Below are 24,092 nucleotides of genomic sequence, written 5' to 3' on the forward strand. Positions count from 1 at the left end.
GAAAAGCTTCCAAATCGCTGTTGTGCTTCACTGCGAAAAGCTTCCAAATCGCTGTGATGCTTCACTGCGAAAAGCTTCCAAATAGTATTAAATTAGTATAACGCCTATTTGGAAGCTTTTCGCAGTGAAGCGCATAGTTTTTAAGGGTGAAGGGACCTAAACACTGACCCTTGTTTAAACCTGTAGAACATTTAAGAGGGAGTGCTACTTTCAATCTATTGATGATTTTCGTGTTTTGGAAGCACCTGTGTGGTGGTGGAACACATAGTTTGTAAGGGTGAAGAGCCCTCAATACTTGCACCTTCCTTTACAATTAGGCAATCTGTTTTAAGCAGCGCAAAATACACATTTTTTTAAAAAAAAATTTCAATCAGCACTTACCATTGTGGGAAAATTTGTATTTGTAGCAGCTTAGAGGTCAATTTTAAATAAGGTCACTGTATTTTATGTATTGTTTTGGCAGCATGCAGCTCCAATTTTCTTTTATGTGACAGGTCCACTAACACCCGCTGCTGTCCAATCCTGTCCATGAAATCCAGAGGGATGGTGGCCTATTTTCGATCCATCCATCTGGCGGATCAGCTGAAAACAGACGGGTGATCCATTTTCATCTGATCTCCCCATAGAGTAGAGCAGGGCTCTGAAAGGTCCATCTCTGTACAGTGAGCCGAGATGGATCTTTTCATCCACCTGCTCAGCAGAGCGATTCTCCCGCTAAGCAAAGTGGAGTCTGCCGGGTGGAGTAGCTGCTAGGCCTCCTCCTTTTTTCCCTATCTGGTGTTCGGTTAGGATCCTGTAGTTTTCCGGTACCAATTCGGTGAGGATGGTGTTGCAGTCAGAGGTTAACCGGCTTTTGGTGATGAAGAGGCAGTCTACATTGTTCTCGATGATGAAGTCGTGTATGTATGTATGTTTGAGGCTGTGACAAACTGTCGGATTTTTTCATTGATAAAGTCAAAACCATCTGGGAAACAATCTCTCAGAAGAAAACATCCGACCCAGCAAATACATAAAGAGGATGTCTGCACCAACATACCACAACCGCCAAAATTGTCACTATCCCCAATTACCGTAGACACCGCAAAAAACATCATTAATAAACTGCGTGACAGTACCTCACCTATTGACATCACCCCCACAAAACTACTGAAAGAATGCTCCGACATCGTGGCTCCAACCATAACTCACCTTATAAACCCATCATTCCACGAAGGGATTGTTCCCAGCATCCTCAAACAAGGCATTGTCAAACCTCTACTCAAGAAACCAAACCTGGACCCTCAGGATCCAAACAACCGTAGGCCAATTACAAGCCTCAACACCATTTCTAAGATCATGGAGAAAGCTGTAGTACATCAGCTACAAATCCACCTGGATACTCACAAACTCCTGGACCCGCTGCAATCAGGCTTCCGTCTGGGTCATGGAACAGAAACAGCTCTCCTCAAGATTTTGGACGACGCCCTTGAAGCAGCAGATGACGGAGAGCCGTGTCTCCTCGTACTGCTAGACCTAAGTGCAGCGTTTGATACAGTAGATCACAATACTCTACTCGTCCGCCTCACAGAAGTAGCCGGAGTCCATAGACATAGATCTCCAATGGTTCGCGTCCTTCCTACGAAATCGGTCACAGACAGTAAAACTAGGAAAATTCCTCTCCGAAACTCGGGCAGTCACCTGCGGAGCCCCTCAAGGCTCTCCTTTGTCACCCGTTCTCTTCAAAATTTACATTTGCCCACTCCTTCAAATCATCAGATCTCTGCTTCCACTCTTACGCTGACGACACGCAACTTTATTTCCGGATCAATGGAAAAAAACATCACCAACAACAACCTTAAAAACTGCCTCAAATCAATAGAGGACTGGATGACCACTAACTCCCTCCAGCTGAAGGAATCAAAGACAGAGCTTCTTATCTTACACCCAAATCATAAGCCCGCAACCAAAACCTCCTGGTCTCCACCAACCGTCTTTGGGCAGACTATCTCCCCAAAGACCAAAACGAAGAGTCTCGGGGTTATTTTAGACGCACAAATGTCAATGGATGCGCAAATAGGAGCAGTAGTCAACTTACCATCTGCTGCGCATGCTTTGCAGACTCATCCCTTTTATCCCAAAGAATGACAAAGCAGTGGTAGTTGGAACAATCATTAATTCATGACTGGACAACGCAAATTCGCTTTACATAGGATTACCACAATATCAACTTGTGCGATTACAACTGATCCAAAACACGGCAGCAAGGCTGATAACAGGAAAAAAAACCTGGGAATCCATCTCTCCTTCACTGAGGAGCTTACATTGGCTAACCGTAAAAAATCGGAACACGTTCAAGACCCTTTGCCTCACTCACAAATGCGTGCATAGAGAAGCTCCGCAATACCTAATGGAGAAAATAAATTATTACACACCAAACTGCAGTCTTAAATCTAAGGGGGATCAGAGATTCGCTGTCCAAGGGCCTCGGCTATGGAATGCTCTACCAATCAACATCCGCCAGGAAGAAAATCACCTGGCTTTTAGGAAAAAACTCAAGACCTTCCTCTTTTAGCAGGTGATAAAAGCTCGCCACAGCGCCTAGAGGCGATTCAGTTCGCATTGTGCACTATACAAGTATTTCATTCATTCATTCATTTGTTCATTCCCAGGCGGTCTGCCATCCAGGTACTAACCAGGCCTGACCATACTTAGCATTTAAGATCAGACAAGATCGGTGCATTCAGTGTGATGTGGCCACAGGCAATGTTGCTGGCCACTCTCAACCCTCTTGACAAATGCCAAGATGGTCATCTTGGCAAACAAGCAGAAAAATAAAACAAGTCATTGCGGCCAACAACATAATAAAAAAAAAAGCCTACGGCACCTGCCATTCCCAAGCGGTCTCCCATCAAGGTACTAACCATGCCCGCCCTTGCTTAGCATCCGAGATCAGGCATATTCCAGGTGATGCGGCTGTAAATGATCTTGTTGGACCCTCTCAACCCTCTTGACAAACGCCAAGATGGTCACCTCGGCAAACAAGCAGTAAAATAAAACAGGTCGTTGATGCCAACAACATATAAAAAAAGCCCACGGCATCTGGTATTCTCCGGAAGTCTCCCATCCAGGTACTAACCAGGCCCGTCCTTGCTTAGCATCCACGATCAGACAAGATCGGGCGCATTCAGGGTGATGTAGCTGTAGGCTATCTTGCTGGTCACTCTAAACTCTCTTGGAAAACGCCAAGATGGTCACCTCAGCAAACAAGCAGGAAAATAAAACAGGTCGTCGACGCCAAAAACATATTTAAAAAAAAGCCTACGGCACCTGGTCTTCCCAGACGGTCTCCCATTCAGGTACTAACCAGTCCTGATCCTGCTTAGCAATTGATATCAGATGAGATCGGCGCATTCAGGGTGATGTGGCCATAGGGGTTCTTGCTGGCTACTCTCAACCTTCTTGACAAACACCAAGATGGTCACCTCGGCAAACAAGCAGAAAAATAAACAGGTCGTCGACGCCAACATATTAAAAAAAAGCCTACGGCACCAGGTATTCCCAGGTGGTTTCCCATCCAGGTACTAACCCGTCCAGACCCTGCTTAGCATCCGAGATTGGGCGCATCAGAGTGATTTAGCCGTAGGCCATCTTGCTGGTCACTCCAAACCCTGTTGACAAACGCCAAGATGGTCAACTCAGCAAACAAGCTGAAAATTAAAACAGGTCGTCGACGCCAACAACATATTAAAAATTACCCTAAGACACGTGGTATTACCAGGCGGTCTACCATCCTGGTACTAACCAGGCCCGACCCTGCTTTGCATCCGAGATCAGATGGTATCGGGTGCATTCAGGGTGATGTGGCCATAGGGGATCTTGCTGTCCACTCTCAACCCTCTTGAAAAATGCCAAGATGGTCACCTCGGCAAACAAGCAGCAAAATAAAATAGGTCGTTGACGTCAACAACATATTAAAAAAAGCCAACCAGGCCTGACACTGCTTAGCATCCGAGATCGGACGAGATCGGGAAGATTCATGGTGATGTGGCCATAGGGGATGTTGCTGGCCACTCTCAACCCTCTTGACAAACACAAAGATGGTCACCTCGGCAAACAAGCAGAAAAATTAAATAGGTTGTTGATGTTAACAACATATTAAAAAAAGCCAACGGCATCTGGTATTCCCAGGCGGTCTCCCAACCAGGTACTAACCAAGCTGGACCCTGCTTAGCATCCGAGATCAGATGATCGGGCGCATTCAGGGTGATGTTGCCATAGGCAATCTTAATGTCCACTCTCAGTCCTCTTGACAAACGGCAAGATGTTCACCTCAGCAAACAAGCAGAAAAATAGAACAGGTCGTTGACGCCAACAACATATTAAAAAAAAGCCAACAGCACCTGGTATTCCCAGGTGGTGTCCCATCCAGGTACTAATCAGGCACAACGCTGCTTAGCATCCGAGATCAGACGAGATCGGGCGCATTCTGGGTGTTGTGGCCTTAGGCAATCTTGCTGGCCACTCTCAACCCTCTTGACAAACACCAAGATGGTCACCTCAGCAAACAAGCAGAAAAATAAAACAGGTCGTTGACGCCAACAACATATTAAAAAAATGCCTACAGCACCTGGTATTGCCAGGGGGTCTCCCATCCAGTTGCTAACCAGGCCCGACCATGCTTAGCATCCGAGATCAGATGAGATCGGGCGCATTCAGAGTGATGTGGCCTTAGTCAATCTTGCTGGCAACTCTCAACCCTCTTGACAAACGCCAAGATGGTCACCTCGGCAAACAAGCAGAAAAATAAAACCGGTCGTCGAGGCCACCAACAGCCTACGGTACCTGGTATTCTTAGACAGTCACCCATCCAGGTACTAACCCGGCCCCGACCCTGCTTAGCATCCAAGATCAGACAAAATCGGGTGCATTCAGGGTGATGTAGCCATAGGCTGTCTAGCTGGCCACTTTAAACCCTCTTGTCAAACGCCAAGATGGTCACCTTGGCAAACAAGCAGAAAAATAAAACAGGTCGTCAACTCCAACAACATATTAAAAAATAGCCTACGGCACCTGGTATTCATAGGCGCTCTCCCATTCAGGTACTAACCAGGCCCGACGTTGCTTAGCATCCGAGACCAGACGAGAGCGAGCGCATTCTGGGTGATGTGGCCATAGACGATCTTGCTGACCACTCTCAACCCTCTTGACAAACACAAAGATGGTCACCTCAGCAAACGAGCAGAAAAATAAAATAGGTAGTTGATGTTAACAACATATTAAAAAAAAGCCTACGTCACCTGGTATTCCCAGGCGGTCTCCCATCTCCAGTCCAGTGCTGCTTCTCTGTAGCCCAGGTCAGGCGCTTCCGCCGCTGTTTCTGGTTCAAAAGTGGCTTGACCTGGGGAATGCGGCACCTGTAGCCCATTTCCTGCACACGCCTGTTCACGGTGGCTCTGGATGTTTCTACTCCAGACTCAGTCCACTGCTTCCGCAGGTCCTCCAAGGTCTGGAATCGGTCCTTCTCCTCATTCAATCCAGTGCTGTGCACATCTACAGCTCTTCTCTCCCCTCACTCACTCGGCTCATAGGCTTTGCCAAGGCACCAGAAGCCATTGGCTCCCACTGCTGTCCATCAAATCCAGAGATGGAGTGAGGGGCAGGGCAGAGTCCTGCTTTCTATAGACATCAGTGCTCAGGTGCAAGCCTGCATAAGTGCCCCCTTAGGAATCTGCTTCCCATGCGGGCACTGGACATATGAGGAGCCAGTAATGCCAGTGGGGTACCCAAGAAAAGGAGGTTCAGTTAGGAAAGTGGGAACTTTTTTTTTCTTTTTTCTTGGTGTGTGTGTGTCTGTTTTTTGTATGGGTTTTTTTTTTTTTTTTTTTTTTCTTCAATGTTACATTGATAAGCAAGTTAATGGCTAAACACCCATTTTTATTTCTGGAGACCCGAGGACGAGACAGGAAGCAGTGCCAGTTGAAGACAAGGAGATGACCTTCAGAAGAGTACAAGATGCCTTTCCGATGGGAACCGACACAAAACCGCCAGGTTTGAAGACATGCCGAATCTTTACATCGGCACACGAGGCTTATGCTACAAGAGGTGGAGGCAACAGCAGTACGTGATGCGCGTCAATGAGGTCGTCGGTGAGTATTTTATAGTTTTCCTAGCATCTGTGAATTAACCACTTAACAACCGCCCATAGCCGATTAATTAGATGTTATAACAGAAACGAAGAAACACCCTTAATAACCAGACCAATTTTCAGCTTTTGGTCCTCTCACATTTTGAATGACAATTACTCAGTCATGCAACACTGTACCCATATGAAATTTTTGTCCTTTTTTTCACACAAATAGAGCTTTCATTTGGTTGTATTTAATCACCTCTCAGTTTTTTTTTTTTGTGCTATAAAAGAAAAAAGACCGAAAATTCTGTGAAAAAATTAATTTTTCTTCGTTTCTGTTATAACATTTAGCAGATTAGTAATTTTTTCTTCATAAATTTTGGCCAAAATTTATACTACTACATATCTTTGGTAAAAATAAGTACAAATTGGTGGATATTATTTGGTCTTTGTGAAAGTTATAGAGTCCACAAGCTATGGTGCCAATATCTGAAAATTGATCACACCTGAAGTACTGACGGCCTATTTCAATTCTTGAGACCCTAACATGCCAGAAAAGTACAAATACCCCCCAAACGACCCCTTTTTGGAAAGAAGACATTCCAAGGTATTTAGTAAGAGGCATGATGAGTTTTTTGAAGTTGTCATTTTTTCCCACAATTCTTTGCAAAATCAAGATTTTTTTTCCTTTTTTTTTTCCACAAAATTGTCATATCAGTTTATTTCTCACACACAGCATATGCATACAACAAATTACACCCCAAAACACATTCTGCTATTACTCCCGAGTACGGCAATACCACATGTGTGAGACTTTTACACAGTGTGGCCACATACAGAGGCCTAACATGCAAGGAGCGCCATCAGGCGTTCTGGAGCACCCAGGACAATTCTGACATTTCTCTCCTACATGTAAAAATCATCATTTATTTGCTAGAAAATTACACAGAACCCCAACATTATATATTTTTGTTTAGCAAAGACCCTGGAGAATACAATGGTGGTCGTTGCAAATTTTTATCTCACACGGTATTTGCGCAGCAATTTTTCGAACGCGTGAAATATGTGTGCCCTAGATTCAGGCTTTACGCAGACTTGTACAACTAGAGGGGAAGAGTTAATGAGCCCAGCTGAAGTAAGTGGGCTCATTAAGACCTCTACAAAAAACCCCAGCATGCTTAGGGAGATGCTCCATCCTGGAACCAGTTTTGTGTGTATAGACTGGGGAGTGTGATACCTGTTCTGTGTGGTGAGATAACGCCTGTGTGGCAAACCCCTACAACAGAGACAGGGACTGGGGGCAGCACAAGGCTGCACTCAGTTGTTAGACAGGGAGTCTAAGTGTGTAATTAGAGGTCAAGCTGACCAGGATTTATTTTCATGTTTTATTTTTGTTTGGCTGTTATGTTTCACTGCATGTAGCATAAATAAACTGCATCTTTTGTTTTTTTGCACCTACAACGCTGTCTGCTGTGCCTAATTTTGTGTTGTGAACCCATCCAGGGGGTCACACACACCCGACAGTCTCTCCTCAGCTGACGAGAAGACAATCACCCTACAACACAAGGACACGAGCTGTGGGACATGTGAGGGTTTCAAACTGGTATTCCTGATACAGGAACGACTGTTTTCCCAGCACCAGGCTCAATTTTATAGCGGCTTTAAATTTCAGCGATTAAGTGCAATATGTATAGTGCCTCTGTTTTTGTATCTGGGACTATGCCTACTATGCCTATGCCTACCAAAAGACACCACAGACCCAAAAAAGTCAAGGTTTCACCCCCAGGTGCTAGGATCCCGAGTCGCATTTCTATGCAGTCATCCTCTCCTGAATGACCAATTATGGCAAGCCAGGATGAGCCATTGGAACAAATTGATGGTGTAACTACTTCTCACATTTCAGCCCCTGTATATGTGATTGAAGATGTCCTTTCCTCCTCCCTGCAGGGTCTGGAAGAAAGATTAGTGGCTTTAATTGCATCCTCATGATGGATAGGAAGAGTGCTAGATTCCCCTCCCCCACTTGCGAACCTTTGCAAGGTGAACAGTGGGCACAGGATAAGGTGTTACTCTCGGTTGATCAGGAGGAAAACAGATTCCTCTGCGGAGCAAACAATGCTAGATGAGCTGTTTTCAGCCTCTCAAATCTAAGAAATTGCTGATGCAATCTTAGGAGCTGGTTCGTTCTACTTTCATGCTACCGCTAACGGAGTCTCCTTAAAGTTTGGTTTCTTCCTTGGTTCCTTTAAAACGCTCAACATTTGCAGGCGTTTCCTGCACATGCATTACTAGAACAGCTTATTGTTGCTGAATGGGATCACCCGGATAAGCATTTTTTCCCTCTTAAGGAAATTGCAATTCTCTATCCCCTGGAGGAGAAATTCTCCAAAAGATGGAAAATACCAGCAGTTGACACTGCAATTTACAATGTGAATAAAGACCTAACTTGTCCAGTAGACAATGCACCGATTCTTAAGGATCCAACAGATAAGGAGTTGAAATCCCTGTTAAGATCTACTTTTTCCATGGCAGGTGAAACTACTTAGTCTGCAGTCGCTGCAATAAGCGTCTGCCAATCCCTAAAGAACCAATTTAAACAGGCCCTTAGAGAGCTTCCTGCACAACAAGCCCGAGATTTGGCTGAACTACCAAAAGCATTATGCTTTGCCATATATGCTATTAAAGATTCTATTCACCAGGCGTCATGTCTTATGCTTGTGCATATGCGTAGAATCCCGTGGTTAAAAAATTTGGTCAGCTGAAGCATCATGTAAAGACCTTGTAACTGGGCTCCTTTTCATGGGGAGTGACTATTTGGAGAAAACTTGGACAAATATATCCAAACAATTTCTAATGGGAAAAGTACTCTTTTGCCAGTCAAAAGAAAGTATAAACGCCCTTCATTTAAAAGGGCTCTTTCCCCCTATGCCAGGGGCTTCCGTCTCTAGGCAGAGGTGACGGCCTCCACCGTCACACTCTAGAGGAAAATCCCAAAGTCAGACCCAGGCTTTAAAAGAAGTCCTGGGGTCGGAAACCTGCAAAGCAGAATCATAAAGCCTCATCGTGAAGAGGCAACACCCCTCACCAAAGTGGGGGGAAGACTTCTACAGTTTCCAGAATTCTGGAAAGCAAGAAATTCTGGACAGATGGGTCATCTCCACTGTAACGATGAGGTACAAGCTGGAATTTTGGCACTTTCTACCGTCTTGCTTCCTGAGGTCAAGCACTAGACCAATTAATATCTCAAAGGGTGATCATACAGATCCCCCAAAAAGGAGCAAGGCTTGGGGTTTTATTCAAACCTTTTTACAGTACCGAAACCAAAGGGACATGTCAGACCCATTCTAGATTTAAAAAATCTAAAGCCGTTCCTAAAGATACATGCCTTTCGCATGGAGACTATCAGGTCAGTAGTTTATATCCTAGGAGGAGAGCTTCTGGTATCAATCGACATCAGGGATACATATCTGCATGTCCCTATATTTCCCACTCATCAAGAGTTCTGCGGTTTGAGTTGGAACAGCAGCATTTCCAGTTCGTAGCCCTACCCTTTGGGCTAGCCACAGCACCCCAGGTGTTCACTAAAGTGCTGGGTCCACCTCTAGACAGATTAAGGGCACATGGCATAAGTCGTAGCATACCTAGACAATCTGTTACTAATCAGTTGGCTCATTTGGAGCAAAGCATACGCACTACAACCATCTGAAGAGTTCGGATTCTAAACCTAGAGAAATCTTCCTTAATACTGCTAAAAAAGCTGGAGTACTTGGGTCTGATCGTAGACAGAGCCCACGAAAAAGGTGCTCTTGCCTCGGGCAAAGATCAACTCCATAAGAGTTGATGCGGATGGTCAGGTCAAATGGCCTAATCTCGGAGGCTAAGCAGGGTCAGGCCTGGTTAGTACCTGGATGGGAGACTGCCTGGGAATACCATGTGGCATAGGCTTCTTTTTTTTTTTGCCGTTGACTTGTTATTTTCCCTTGTTTACCAAGGTGACAATCTTGGTGTTTGTCAAGAGAGTTGAGGGTGCCCAAAGCAATTGCCTATGGGCACATCACCCTGAAAGCACCCTATCTTGTCCGATCTCGGAGGTTATGCAGGGTCGGGCCTGGTTAGTACCTGGATGGGAGACCACCTGGGAGTACCAGGTGCCGTAGGTTTATTTTTTTACATTTTTTTGGTGTTGACTTGTTTTTTTCCCTTGTTTCCCAAGGTGACAATCTTGGCATTTGTCAAGAGGGTTGAGGGTGCCCAAAGAGATTGTCTACGGCACATCACCCTACTACTCTGAGAAGTAAGGGCGGGCTGGGTTAGTACGCAGATGGGAGACCGCCTGGGAATACTAGGTGCTGTAGGTTTCTTTTCTTTTTTTCTCTTTTTACCCATGGATACCATCTTGGCATTTGTCAAGAGGGTTGAAGTTGCATAAAGAGCTTGCCTACGGCCACATCACCCTGAAAGCGAACCATCTCATCTGATCTCGGAGACTAAGCAGTGGCGGGCCTGGTTAGTACTTGGATGGGAGACCGCCTGGGAATATCAGGTGGTATAGGCTTCTTTTTTTTTTCTTTTTGGCATTGACTTGTTTTTTTCCCTTGTTTCTCAAGGTGACCATCTTGGCGTTTGTCAAAAAGGGTTGAGGATACCCAAAGGGATTGCCTACAGCCATATCACCGTGAAAGCGCCCAATCTCATCTGATCTCGGAGACTAAGCATGGTCGGGCCTAGTGGCCATCTTTGCATTTGTCAAGAGGGATGAGGGTGCCCATAGAGATTGCCCATGGGTAGGGTCGGGCCTGGTAAGTACCTGGATGGGAGACCACCTAGGAATAGGCTTCCTTTTTTTTTTCATTTGGGGCGTTGACTTGTTTTTTCCCTTGTTTCCCAAAGTGTATTTTGGCATTTGTCAAGGGGGTTGACGGTGCCCAAAAAGATTGGCTACGGCCACATCCCCTTGAAAGCGCCCCATCTTGTCTCACCTCGGAGGCTAAGCAGGGGCTGAGCCTGGTTAATACCTGGATGGCCAGGTGCCGTAGGCTTATTTATTTTTTTGCGTTTACTTGTTTTTTTCCCTTGTTTCCCAAGGTGACTATATTGGCGTTTGTCAAGATGGTTGAGGGTGTCCGAAGAAATTGCCTATGGCCACATTGCCCTGAAAGTGACTCATCTCGGAGGCTAAGCATGATCAGGCCTGGTTAGTACCTGGATGAGAGACTGCCTGGGAATACAAGGTGCCATAGGCTTCTCTTTTTTTCTTTTTTGGGCTTTTTTTTCAAGAGGGTTCAGGGTGCCCAAAGCGATTGCCTACAGCCACATCTCCCTGAAAGCAACTGATCTCATCTGATCTCGGATGCTTAGCAGGGTTGGGCCTGGTTAGAACCTGGATGGGAGACCCCCTAGGAATACCAAGTGCTGTAGGTTTCTTTTTCTTTTTTTGTTGACTTGTTTTTTTTCCCTTGTTTCCCAAGGTGACCATCTTGGCGTTTGTCAAGAGGGTTGAGGGTGCCGAAAGAGATTGCCTATGGCCACATCACCCTGAAAGCTCCTGATCTTGTCTGATCCCGGAGGTTGAGCAGCATTTGGCCTGGTTAGTAACAAATGGGAGACCTCCTGGGAATACCCAGTGCCACGGGCTTCTTTTTTTCTTTTTTTTTTGGCGTTGACTTGTTTTCTCCCTTGTTTCCCAAGGTGATTATCTTGGCGTTTGTCAAGACGGTTGAGGGCGCCCAAAGAAATTTCCTATGGCCAAAACAGTTTGAAAGCGACCAATCTCGTCTAATCTCAGAGGATAAGCAGGGTCAGGCCTGGTTAGTACCTGGATGGGAGACTGCCTGGGAATACCAGGTGGCATAGACTTTTTTTTTTTTTTGGGTGTTGACTTGTTATTTTCCCTTGTTTACTAAGGTGACCATCTTTGCGTTTTTTATGAGGGTTGAGAGTGCCCAAAGCAATTGAATACGGCCATATCTCCCTGAAAGCAACAAATCTCATCTGATCTCGGAGGCTTAGCAGGGTCGGGCCTGGTTAGAACCTGGATGGGAGACCCCCTGGGAATACCAGGTGCCGTAGGCTTTTTTTTTTATATGTTGTTGGCGTTGAAGACCTGTTTTAATTTTTTTGCTTGTTTGCAGAGGTGACCATCTTGCCGTTTGTCAAGAGGGTTTAGAGTGGCCAGCACGATGGTCTACGGCTACATCACCCTGAATGCGCCTGATCTCATCTGATCTCGGATGTTAAGCAGGGTCGGGCCTGGTTAGTACCTGGATGGGAGACTGGCTGGGAATACCAGGTGGCATAGACTTTTTTTTTTTTTTTTTTTTTTTTGGGAGTTGACTTGTTAATTTCCCTTGTTTACCAAGGTGACCATCTTGGGATTTTTCAAGAGGGTTGAGAGTCCCCAAAGCGATTGCCTACGGCCACATCTCCCTGAAAGCAACCAATCTCATCTGATCTTGGAGGCTTAGCAGAGTTGGGCCTGGTTAAAACCTGGATGGGAGACCCCCTGGGAATACCAAGTGCCGTAGGTTTCTTTTTTTTTTTTTTTTTATGTTGACTTGTTTTTTTTCCCCTTGTTTCCTAAGGTGACCATCTTGGCGTTTGTCAAAAGGGTTGAGGGTGCCGAAAGAGATTGCCTATGGCCATATCACCGTGAAAGCGCCCAATCTCGTCTGATCTCGGAGGCTAAGCAGGGTCGGGCTTAGTGACCATCTTTGCATTTGTCAAGAGGGATGAGGGTGCCCAAAGAGATTGCCTATGGGCAGGGTAGGGCCTGGTTAGTACCTGAATGGGAAACCGCCTGGTAATACAAGGTGATGTAGGCTTCTTTTTTTTTGGGGGGGGGGGGGGGGGCGTTGACTTATTTTTTTCCCTTGTTTCCCAAGGTTATTATCTTGGCGTTTGTCAAGACGATTGAGGGCACCCAAAGAGATTTCCTATGGCCACATCACCTTGAAAGCGACCAATCTTGTCTAATCTCGGAGGCTAAGCAGGCTTAGGCCTGGTTAGTACCTGGATGGGAGACTGCCTGGGAATACCAGGTAGCATAGGCTTCTTTTATTTTTTTTTGGCGTTGACTTATTTTTCCTTGTTTTCCATGGTGACTATCTTGGCATTTGTGAAGGAGGTTTAGGGTGCCCAAAGAGATTGTCTTTGGCCTCATCACCCTGAAAGCTCAAAATCTCATCTTATCTTGGAGGCTAAGCAGGTTCGGGCCTGATTAGCATCTGGAGGGGAGACCGCCTGGGAATACCAGGAGCTGCAGTCTTCTTTTTTTTTTTTTGCGTCGACTTGTTTTTTTCCCTTGTTTCCCAAGGTGACCATCTTGAGGTTTGTCAAGAGGGTTGACGGTGCCCAAAGAGATTGCCTATGGCCACATCACCCTCAAAGCCCTAATCTCGTCTGATCTCGGAGGCTAAACAGGGTCAGGCCTTGTCAGTACCTGGATGGGAGACCGCCTGAGAATAGCATGTGCCATAGGCATCTTTTTTTTTTGTTGCCGTTAACTTGTTTTGTTTTCCCTTGTTTGATGACCATCTTGGCGTTTGTCAAGAGGGTGGAGTGTGCCCAAAGAGATTGCCTACAGCCACATCACCCTGAAAGCACCTGATCTTGGAGGCTAAGCAGAGTCGGGCCTGGTTAGTACCTGCATTAGTTGACCTGTTTTGTATATCTGGTTTCCCAAGATGACCTTCTTGGCATTTCTCAAGAGGGTTTTGGGTGCCAGAAGAGATTGCCTATGGCCACTCCACTCTGAAAGCACCCGATCTCATCTGGTCTTGAAGACTAAGCAGAGATGGGCCTGCTTAGTACCTGGATGGGAGACTGCCTTTTTTTGTGGTTCCCCAAGGTGACCATCTTGGCATTTCTCAAGAGGGTATTCCCAGGCGGTCTCCCATCTAGGTACTAACCAGGCCCGTCCCTGCTTAGTATCAAATGCTTTCAGGGTGATGTTGCCATAGGCACTCACTTTTGGCACCCTCAACCCTCTTGACAAACACCAAGATGGTCACCTTGGGAAACAAGGGAAAAAAAGAAGTCAACCATGCCATATTAGCACCTCAAGAAATGAGATAGGCAGTCATAAACTAAAAGATGCGTAAATTCCAGAAAATGTACCATCGTTTTCAGACGCTATAACATTTGCGCAAACCAATAAATATACACTTATTAACATTACCAAAGACATGTGGCTGAATACATTTTGACCTAAAAGTATGAATAAAATTGAGTTTATTGGATTTTTCTTATAACAAAAAGCAGAAAATATAATTTTCTTTCAATATTTTTTAGATTTTTCCGTTTATATCGCAAAAAAAAAAAAAAAAAAATTGCAGAGGCAATCAAATACCTTAAAAAAAAAAAACCTCTCTATTTGTGGGGAAAAAAGGATGAACTACGTGACCCACACTGACCTACCTGACACACGCTGACCTACCTGACATACATACACTGACCTACCTGACACACACTGACCTGGTCCCTGACATACAAACTCTGATTGACCTACCTGACCAGGAGGAGATAGACTTCATGTGTTCAGGTACTACAGCAGCAGCTCATCCGTGGTGCTGGTGTGCAAGGAAGCCAGAGGAGAAGAGGAGAGCCGCCCGTCCAAGTGGGTATTGATGTGGTGCGGCCGCCGCATTGTCATTTCTGCCTTCTTCCTGCTCCAGCACAGCAAGCTGGGAGAGGACTAAGATTGCAGGAGTGTAGGCTAAGGGAGCTGCTGCGAATGCTGCTCAGGGTGGCGGCGTCATCCCTTTCTCTCCCTCCTGGGCTCTACACTCCACGCTACCATAACAGCTGCGGGACAATCCAGACCAGAAGTCGTAGGCCAGGCCCCACGAGCACTAGCGCGGAGGAGGAGGAAGTGCAATCCTCCTCTGCTTTGAATGTTGGGCAGTGTGGGCACAGTGGGCAGTGACGTTAATGGTTGCTAGCCGCCAGGCGGCTATAGCAATCAGTGACCAAGAGTAAAGTCGGGTGGAAGCGGGGCAGAGCTAAAGCTGGAGCTGGAGCCAACCATGGCTCAGTCTGCCCCTGTTCCCTGCATTCTGGACCGAGACTCTGGGCTACTGGTCCCAGACTACGGCCACCCCCTAAAGATGCCTCTGTTTGTTCCCAAAGTAGGGACGTACATCAGAGTGCAATGGTCGGCAAGTGGTTAAAGCGACGCAGTGCCGAATCGCAAAAAGTGCTCTGGTCTTTGGCCAGCCAAATGGTCCTGCGCTGAAGTGATTAAATGCCCACTCTCACACAGGGGGACACTCTCACACACATACAGGGACACTCACACACGGGGAGACACACACGGGGAGACACTCACACAGGGGGACACTCTCACACACACACACACACAGGGGGACACACACACACACAAACACAGGGGGACACACACACAGGGGCACACTCACACAGGGGGACACACACACACACACAGGGGGACACACACACACACACAGGGGGACACACACACACACAGGGACACACACACACAGGGGAAGACACACACACAGTGGGAGACACACACAGGGGGACACACACACAGGGGGACACACACACACACACAAGGGGAGACACACACAAGGGGAGGCACACACACAGGGGACACACTCTCTCAAACAGGGGGACACACACACACACGGGGACACACACACTCCCACCACACACACAGGGGGATACACACTCACACACACACACACAGGGGGACACACACACACAGGGGGACACACACTCACCACACAGGGGGACACTCTCACACACACACACATACAGGGACACACACACGGGGAGACACACACACACGGGGACACTCACACACACGGGGGACACACACACACATGGGGGGACACACACAGGGACACACACATAGGGGGACATGACATACAAACTCTGATTGACCTACCTGACCAGGAGGAGATAGACTTCATGTGTTCAGGTACTACAGCAGCAGCTCATCCGTGGTGCTGGTGTGCAAGGCAGCCAGAGGAGAAGAGGAGAGCCGCCCGTCCAAGTGGGTATTGATGTGGTGCGGCCGCCGCATTGTCATTTCTGCCTTCTTCCTGCTCCAGCACAGCAAGCTGGGAGAGGACTAAGATTGCAGGAGTGTAGGCTAAGGGAGCCGCTGCGAATGCTGCTCAGGGTGGCGGAAGTGATCACCCCGGGCCAACTATTGCAATATGCTCAAACTATGATGAGATCCTTTCTGCCGGACGCCACTGACTCTGATTTAGTGATTGACAGGATCCATCGACTCCCCAAACCGTCCCATCTACCAGACAACATCCCTAGGGATGTCCTTATGCGGGTACAGTTTTACCACATTAAAGAAAATTTCATGTCTGCTCATCGCAAAAACAAACAACCACCTGAATGCTATGCACATATTCAGCTTTTTGCGGACTTGTCCCAGTACACCATGCAGAAACGTAAAGCCCTGTTATCCATTACTAAAGCTCTGCGTAACCACGCCATCTTATACCGCTGGGGATATCCGGCTAAGTTACATATCACTAAAGATGAGCAGGTGTCTGTGGTCAATTCTCTGGAGGAAGGACTGAAGCTGCTTAGAGCATGGGACATCCTTCCAGCTCAATCAGAATCTCACACGTCTCCACCAGCTTCAATGGATGTTAGCGACACCTGGCAGGTTGTATCCAGGAAACAGAATGCAGGGAACAGGGGCAGACTGAGCCTTGGTTGGCTCCAGCTCCAGCTTTAGCTCTGTCCCGCTTCCACCCAACTTTACTCTTGGTCGCTGATTGCTATAGCCGCCTGGCGGCTAGCAACCATTAACGTCACTGCCCACTCTGCCCACACTGCCCAACATTCAAAGCAGAGGAGGATTGCACTTCCTCCTCCTCCGCGCTAGTGCTCGTGGGGCCTGGCCTACGACTTCTGGTCTGGATTGTCCCGCAGCTGTTATGGTAGCGTGGATTGTAGAGCCCAGGAGGGAGAGAAAGGGATGACGCCGCCACCCTGAGCAGCATTCGCAGCGGCTCCCTTAGCCTACACTCCTGCAATCTTAGTCCTCTCCCAGCTTGCTGTGCTGGAGCAGGAAGAAGGCAGAAATGACAATGCGGCGGCCGCACCACATCAATACCCACTTGGACGGGCGGCTCTCCTCTTCTCCTCTGGCTGCCTTGCACACCAGCACCACGGATGAGCTGCTGCTGTAGTACCTGAACACATGAAGTCTATCTCCTCCTGGTCAGGTAGGTCAATCAGAGTTTGTATGTCATGTCCCCCTATGTGTGTGTCCCTGTGTGTGTCCCCCCATGTGTGTGTGTGTCCCCCGTGTGTGTGAGTGTCCCCGTGTGTGTGTGTCTCCCCGTGTGTGTGTCCCTGTATATGTGTGTGTGTGTGAGAGTGTCCCCCTGTGTGGTGAGTGTGTGTCCCCCTGTGTGTGTGTGTCCCCCTGTGTGTGTGTGTCCCCCTGTGTGTGTGTGTGTGTGTGAGTGTGTATCCCCCTGTGTGTGTGGTGGGAGTGTGTGTGTCCCCGTGTGTGTGTGTGTCCCCCTGTTTGAGAGAGTGTGTCCCCTGTGTGTGTGCCTCCCCTTGTGTGTGTCTCCCCTTGTGTGTGTGTGTGTGTCCCCCTGTGTGTGTGTCCCCCTGTGTGTGTCTCCCACTGTGTGTGTGTCTTCCCCTGTGTGTGTGTGTCCCTGTGTGTGTGTGTGTCCCCCTGTGTGTGTGTGTGTGTCCCCCTGTGTGTGTGTGTGTGTCCCCCTGTGTGAGTGTCCCCCTGTGTGTGTGTCCCCCTGTGTTTGTGTGTGTGTGTGTCCCCCTGTGTGTGTGTGTGTGTGAGAGTGTCCCCCTGTGTGAGTGTCTCCCCGTGTGTGTCTCCCCGTGTGTGAGTGTCCCTGTATGTGTGTGAGAGTGTCCCCCTGTGTGAGAGTGGGCATTTAATCACTTCAGCGCAGGACCATTTGGCTGGCCAAAGACCAGAGCACTTTTTGCGATTCGGCACTGCGTCGCTTTAACCACTTGCCGACCATTGCACTCTGATGTACGTCCCTACTTTGGGAACAAACAGAGGCATCTTTAGGGGGTGGCCGTAGTCTGGGACCAGTAGCCCAGAGTCTCGGTCCAGAATGCAGGGAACAGGGGCAGACTGAGCCATGGTTGGCTCCAGCTCCAGCTTTAGCTCTGCCCCGCTTCCACCCGACTTTACTCTTGGTCACTGATTGCTATAGCCGCCTGGCGGCTAGCAACCATTAACGTCACTGCCCACTGTGCCCACACTGCCCAACATTTAAAGCAGAGGAGGATTGCACTTCCTCCTCCTCCGCGCTAGTGCTCGTGGGGCCTGGCCTACGACTTCTGGTCTGGATTGTCCCGCAGCTGTTATGGTAGCGTGGAGTGTAGAGCCCAGGAGGGAGAGAAAGGGATGACGCCGCCACCCTGAGCAGCATTCGCAGCAGCTCCCTTAGCCTACACTCCTGCAATCTTAGTCCTCTCCCAGCTTGCTGTGCTGGAGCAGGAAGAAGGCAGAAATGACAATGCGGCGGCCGCACCACATCAATACCCACTTGGACGGGCGGCTCTCCTCTTCTCCTCTGGCTTCCTTGCACACCAGCACCACGGATGAGCTGCTGCTGTAGTACCTGAACACATGAAGTCTATCTCCTCCTGGTCAGGTAGGTCAATCAGAGTTTGTATGTCAGGGACCAGGTCAGTGTGTGTCAGGTAGGTCAGTGTATGTATGTCAGGTAGGTCAGCGTGTGTCAGGTAGGTCAGTGTGGGTCACGTAGTTCATCCTTTTTTCCCCACAAATAGAGAGGTTTTTTTTTTTTAAGGTATTTGATTGCCTCTGCAATTTTTTTTTTTTTTTTTTTTGCGATATAAACGGAAAAATCTAAAAAATATTGAAAGAAAATTATATTTTCTGCTTTTTGTTATAAGAAAAATCCAATAAACTCAATTTTATTCATACTTTTAGGTCAAAATGTATTCAGCCACATGTCTTTGGTAATGTTAATAAGTGTATATTTATTGGTTTGCGCAAATGTTATAGCGTCTGAAAACGATGGTACATTTTCTGGAATTTACGCATCTTTTAGTTTATGACTGCCTATCTCATTTCTTGAGGTGCTAATATGGCATGGTTGACTTCTTTTTTTCCCTTGTTTCCCAAGGTGACCATCTTGGTGTTTGTCAAGAGGGTTGAGGGTGCCAAAAGTGAGTGCCTATGGCAACATCACCCTGAAAGCATTTGATACTAAGCAGGGACGGGCCTGGTTAGTACCTAGATGGGAGACCGCCTGGGAATACCCTCTTGAGAAATGCCAAGATGGTCACCTTGGGGAACCACAAAAAAAGGCAGTCTCCCATCCAGGTACTAAGCAGGCCCATCTCTGCTTAGTCTTCAAGACCAGATGAGATCGGGTGCTTTCAGAGTGGAGTGGCCATAGGCAATCTCTTCTGGCACCCAAAACCCTCTTGAGAAATGCCAAGAAGGTCATCTTGGGAAACCAGATATACAAAACAGGTCAACTAATGCAGGTACTAACCAGGCCCGACTCTGCTTAGCCTCCAAGATCAGGTGCTTTCAGGGTGATGTGGCTGTAGGCAATCTCTTTGGGCACACTCCACCCTCTTGACAAACGCCAAGATGGTCATCAAACAAGGGAAAACAAAACAAGTTAACGGCAACAAAAAAAAAAGATGCCTATGGCACATGCTATTCTCAGGCGGTCTCCCATCCAGGTACTGACAAGGCCTGACCCTGTTTAGCCTCCGAGATCAGACGAGATTAGGGCTTTGAGGGTGATGTGGCCATAGGCAATCTCTTTGGGCACCGTCAACCCTCTTGACAAACCTCAAGATGGTCACCTTGGGAAACAAGGGAAAAAAACAAGTCGACGCAAAAAAAAAAAAAAGAAGACTGCAGCTCCTGGTATTCCCAGGCGGTCTCCCCTCCAGATGCTAATCAGGCCCGAACCTGCTTAGCCTCCAGGATAAGATGAGATTTTGAGCTTTCAGGGTGATGAGGCCAAAGACAATCTCTTTGGGCACCCTAAACCTCCTTCACAAATGCCAAGATAGTCACCATGGAAAACAAGGAAAAATAAGTCAACGCCAAAAAAAAATAAAAGAAGCCTATGCTACCTGGTATTCCCAGGCAGTCTCCCATCCAGGTACTAACCAGGCCTAAGCCTGCTTAGCCTCCGAGATTAGACAAGATTGGTCGCTTTCAAGGTGATGTGGCCATAGGAAATCTCTTTGGGTGCCCTCAATCGTCTTGACAAACGCCAAGATAATAACCTTGGGAAACAAGGGAAAAAAATAAGTCAACGCCCCCCCCCCCCCAAAAAAAAAGAAGCCTACATCACCTTGTATTACCAGGCGGTTTCCCATTCAGGTACTAACCAGGCCCTACCCTGCCCATAGGCAATCTCTTTGGGCACCCTCATCCCTCTTGACAAATGCAAAGATGGTCACTAAGCCCGACCCTGCTTAGCCTCCGAGATCAGACGAAATTGGGCGCTTTCACGGTGATATGGCCATAGGCAATCTCTTTCGGCACCCTCAACCCTTTTGACAAACGCCAAGATGGTCACCTTAGGAAACAAGGGGAAAAAAAACAAGTCAACATAAAAAAAAAAAAGAAAAAGAAACCTACGGCACTTGGTATTCCCAGGGGGTCTCCCATCCAGGTTTTAACCAGGCCCAACTCTGCTAAGCCTCCAAGATCAGATGAGATTGGTTGCTTTCAGGGAGATGTGGCCGTAGGCAATCGCTTTGGGGACTCTCAACCCTCTTGAAAAATCCCAAGATGGTCACCTTGGTAAACAAGGGAAATTAACAAGTCAACTCCCAAAAAAAAAAATAAAAAAAAAAAAGTCTATGCCACCTGGTATTCCCAGGCAGTCTCCCATCCAGGTACTAACCAGGCCCGACCCTGCTTAACATCCGAGATCAGATGAGATCAGGCGCATTCAGGGTGATGTAGCCGTAGACCATCGTGCTGGCCACTCTAAACCCTCTTGACAAACGGCAAGATGGTCACCTCTGCAAACAAGCAAAAAAATTAAAACAGGTCTTCAACGCCAACAACATATAAAAAAAAAAGCCTACGGCACCTGGTATTCCCAGGGGGTCTCCCATCCAGGTTCTAACCAGGCCCGACCCTGCTAAGCCTCCGAGATCAGATGAGATTTGTTGCTTTCAGGGAGATATGGCCGTATTCAATTGCTTTGGGCACTCTCAACTCTCATAAAAAACGCAAAGATGGTCACCTTAGTAAACAAGGGAAAATAACAAGTCAACACCCAAAAAAAAAAGTCTATGCCACCTGGTATTCCCAGGCAGTCTCCCATCCAGGTACTAACCAGGCCTGACCCTGCTTATCCTCTGAGATTAGACGAGATTGGTCGCTTTCAAACTGTTTTGGCCATAGGAAATTTCTTTGGGCGCCCTCAACCGTCTTGACAAACGCCAAGATAATCACCTTGGGAAACAAGGGAGAAAACAAGTCAACGCCAAAAAAAAAAGAAAAAAAGAAGCCCGTGGCACTGGGTATTCCCAGGAGGTCTCCCATTTGTTACTAACCAGGCCAAATGCTGCTCAACCTCCGGGATCAGACAAGATCAGGAGCTTTCAGGGTGATGTGGCCATAGGCAATCTCTTTCGGCACCCTCAACCCTCTTGACAAACGCCAAGATGGTCACCTTGGGAAACAAGGGAAAAAAAACAAGTCAACAAAAAAAGAAAAAGAAACCTACAGCACTTGGTATTCCTAGGGGGTCTCCCATCCAGGTTCTAACCAGGCCCAACCCTGCTAAGCATCCGAGATCAGATGAGATCAGTTGCTTTCAGGGAGATGTGGCTGTAGGCAATCGCTTTGGGCACCCTGGACCCTCTTGAAAAAAAAGCCCAAAAAAGAAAAAAAGAGAAGCCTATGGCACCTTGTATTCCCAGGCAGTCTCTCATCCAGGTACTAACCAGGCCTGATCATGCTTAGCCTCCGAGATTAGTCACTTTCAGGGCAATGTGGCCATAGGCAATTTCTTCGGACACCCTCAACCATCTTGACAAACGCCAATATAGTCACCTTGGGAAACAAGGGAAAAAAACAAGTAAACGCAAAAAAATAAATAAGCCTACGGCACCTGGCCATCCAGGTATTAACCAGGCTCAGCCCCTGCTTAGCCTCCGAGGTGAGACAAGATGGGGCGCTTTCAAGGGGATGTGGCCGTAGCCAATCTTTTTGGGCACCGTCAACCCCCTTGACAAATGCCAAAATACACTTTGGGAAACAAGGGAAAAAACAAGTCAACGCCCCAAATGAAAAAAAAAAGGAAGCCTATTCCTAGGTGGTCTCCCATCCAGGTACTTACCAGGCCCGACCCTACCCATGGGCAATCTCTATGGGCACCCTCATCCCTCTTGACAAATGCAAAGATGGCCACTAGGCCCGACCATGCTTAGTCTCCGAGATCAGATGAGATTGGGCGCTTTCACGGTGATATGGCTGTAGGCAATCCCTTTGGGTATCCTCAACCCTTTTTGACAAACGCCAAGATGGTCACCTTGAGAAACAAGGGAAAAAAACAAGTCAATGCCAAAAAGAAAAAAAAAAGAAGCCTATACCACCTGATATTCCCAGGCGGTCTCCCATCCAAGTACTAACCAGGCCCGCCACTGCTTAGTCTCCGAGATCAGATGAGATGGTTCGCTTTCAGGGTGATGTGGCCGTAGGCAAGCTCTTTATGCAACTTCAACCCTCTTGACAAATGCCAAGATGGTATCCATGGGTAAAAAGAGAAAAAAAGAAAAGAAACCTACAGCACCTAGTATTCCCAGGCGGTCTCCCATCTGCGTACTAACCCAGCCCGCCCTTACTTCTCAGAGTAGTAGGGTGATGTGCCGTAGACAATCTCTTTGGGCACCCTCAACCCTCTTGACAAATGCCAAGATTGTCACCTTGGGAAACAAGGGAAAAAAACAAGTCAACACCAAAAAAATGTAAAAAAATAAACCTACGGCACCTGGTACTCCCAGGTGGTCTCCCATCCAGGTACTAACCAGGCCCGACCCTGCATAACCTCCGAGATCGGACAAGATAGGGTGCTTTCAGGGTGATGTGCCCATAGGCAATTGCTTTGGGCACCCTCAACTCTCTTGACAAACACCAAGATTGTCACCTTGGTAAACAAGGGAAAATAACAAGTCAACGGCAAAAAAAAAAAGAAGCCTATGCCACATGGTATTCCCAGGCAGTCTCCCATCCAGGTACTAACCAGGCCTGACCCTGCTTAGCCTCCGAGATTAGGCCATTTGACCTGACCATCCGCATCAACTCTTATGGAGTTGATCTTTGCCCGAGGCAAGAGCACCTTTTTCGTGGGCTCTGTCTACGATCAGACCCAAGTACTCCAGCTTTTTTAGCAGTATTAAGGAAGATTTCTCTAGGTTTAGAATCCGAACTCTTCAGATGGTTGTAGTGCGTATGCTTTGCTCCAAATGAGCCAACTGATTAGTAACAGATTGTCTAGGTATGCTACGACTTATGCCATGTGCCCTTAATCTGTCTAGAGGTGGACCCAGCACTTTAGTGAACACCTGGGGTGCTGTGGCTAGCCCAAAGGGTAGGGCTACGAACTGGAAATGCTGCTGTTCCAACTCAAACCGCAGAACTCTTGATGAGTGGGAAATATAGGGACATGCAGATATGTATCCCTGATGTCGATTGATACCAGAAGCTCTCCTCCTAGGATATAAACTACTGACCTGATAGTCTCCATGCGAAAGGCATGTATCTTTAGGAACGGCTTTAGATTTTTTAAATCTAGAATGGGTCTGACATGTCCCTTTGGTTTCGGTACTGTAAAAAGGTTTGAATAAAACCCCAAGCCTTGCTCCTTTTTGGGGGATCTGTATGATCACCCTTTGAGATATTAATTGGTCTAGTGCTTGACCTCAGGAAGCAAGACGGTAGAAAGTGCCAAAATTCCAGCTTGTACCTCATCGTTACAGTGGAGATGAC

At 47.4% G+C, this 24,092-nt stretch overlaps 15 pseudogenes; 5 read left to right on the plus strand and 10 right to left on the minus strand.

Annotated features, from left to right (window-relative positions):
• Nucleotides 1-3,732: 3,732 nt before the first annotated feature.
• On the minus strand, nt 3,733-3,851 carry LOC143931029 (5S ribosomal RNA; annotated as a pseudogene).
• A 291-nt stretch (nt 3,852-4,142) lies between these two features.
• On the minus strand, nt 4,143-4,259 carry LOC143931454 (5S ribosomal RNA; annotated as a pseudogene).
• Nucleotides 4,260-4,367: 108 nt separating this feature from the next.
• Nucleotides 4,368-4,486, minus strand: LOC143932221 (5S ribosomal RNA; annotated as a pseudogene).
• Nucleotides 4,487-4,594: 108 nt separating this feature from the next.
• LOC143931182 (5S ribosomal RNA) lies at nt 4,595-4,713 on the minus strand (annotated as a pseudogene).
• A 96-nt stretch (nt 4,714-4,809) lies between these two features.
• On the minus strand, nt 4,810-4,929 carry LOC143931446 (5S ribosomal RNA; annotated as a pseudogene).
• A 5,218-nt stretch (nt 4,930-10,147) lies between these two features.
• On the plus strand, nt 10,148-10,266 carry LOC143932330 (5S ribosomal RNA; annotated as a pseudogene).
• Nucleotides 10,267-11,408: 1,142 nt separating this feature from the next.
• Nucleotides 11,409-11,527, plus strand: LOC143931046 (5S ribosomal RNA; annotated as a pseudogene).
• Nucleotides 11,528-12,059: 532 nt separating this feature from the next.
• On the plus strand, nt 12,060-12,178 carry LOC143931252 (5S ribosomal RNA; annotated as a pseudogene).
• A 110-nt stretch (nt 12,179-12,288) lies between these two features.
• On the plus strand, nt 12,289-12,407 carry LOC143931534 (5S ribosomal RNA; annotated as a pseudogene).
• A 107-nt stretch (nt 12,408-12,514) lies between these two features.
• On the plus strand, nt 12,515-12,633 carry LOC143931589 (5S ribosomal RNA; annotated as a pseudogene).
• An 8,086-nt stretch (nt 12,634-20,719) lies between these two features.
• LOC143931590 (5S ribosomal RNA) lies at nt 20,720-20,838 on the minus strand (annotated as a pseudogene).
• A 107-nt stretch (nt 20,839-20,945) lies between these two features.
• Nucleotides 20,946-21,064, minus strand: LOC143931075 (5S ribosomal RNA; annotated as a pseudogene).
• A 110-nt stretch (nt 21,065-21,174) lies between these two features.
• Nucleotides 21,175-21,293, minus strand: LOC143931253 (5S ribosomal RNA; annotated as a pseudogene).
• A 528-nt stretch (nt 21,294-21,821) lies between these two features.
• On the minus strand, nt 21,822-21,940 carry LOC143931047 (5S ribosomal RNA; annotated as a pseudogene).
• Nucleotides 21,941-23,082: 1,142 nt separating this feature from the next.
• On the minus strand, nt 23,083-23,201 carry LOC143932331 (5S ribosomal RNA; annotated as a pseudogene).
• Between the last annotated feature and the right edge of the window lie 891 nt (nt 23,202-24,092).

The sequence above is a fragment of the Lithobates pipiens genome, unplaced genomic scaffold, assembly GCF_037356315.1.
Source record: "Lithobates pipiens isolate NorthernLeopardFrog02 unplaced genomic scaffold, aLitPip1_a1.2 Scaffold_25, whole genome shotgun sequence".
Lineage (NCBI taxonomy): Eukaryota > Metazoa > Chordata > Amphibia > Anura > Ranidae > Lithobates > Lithobates pipiens.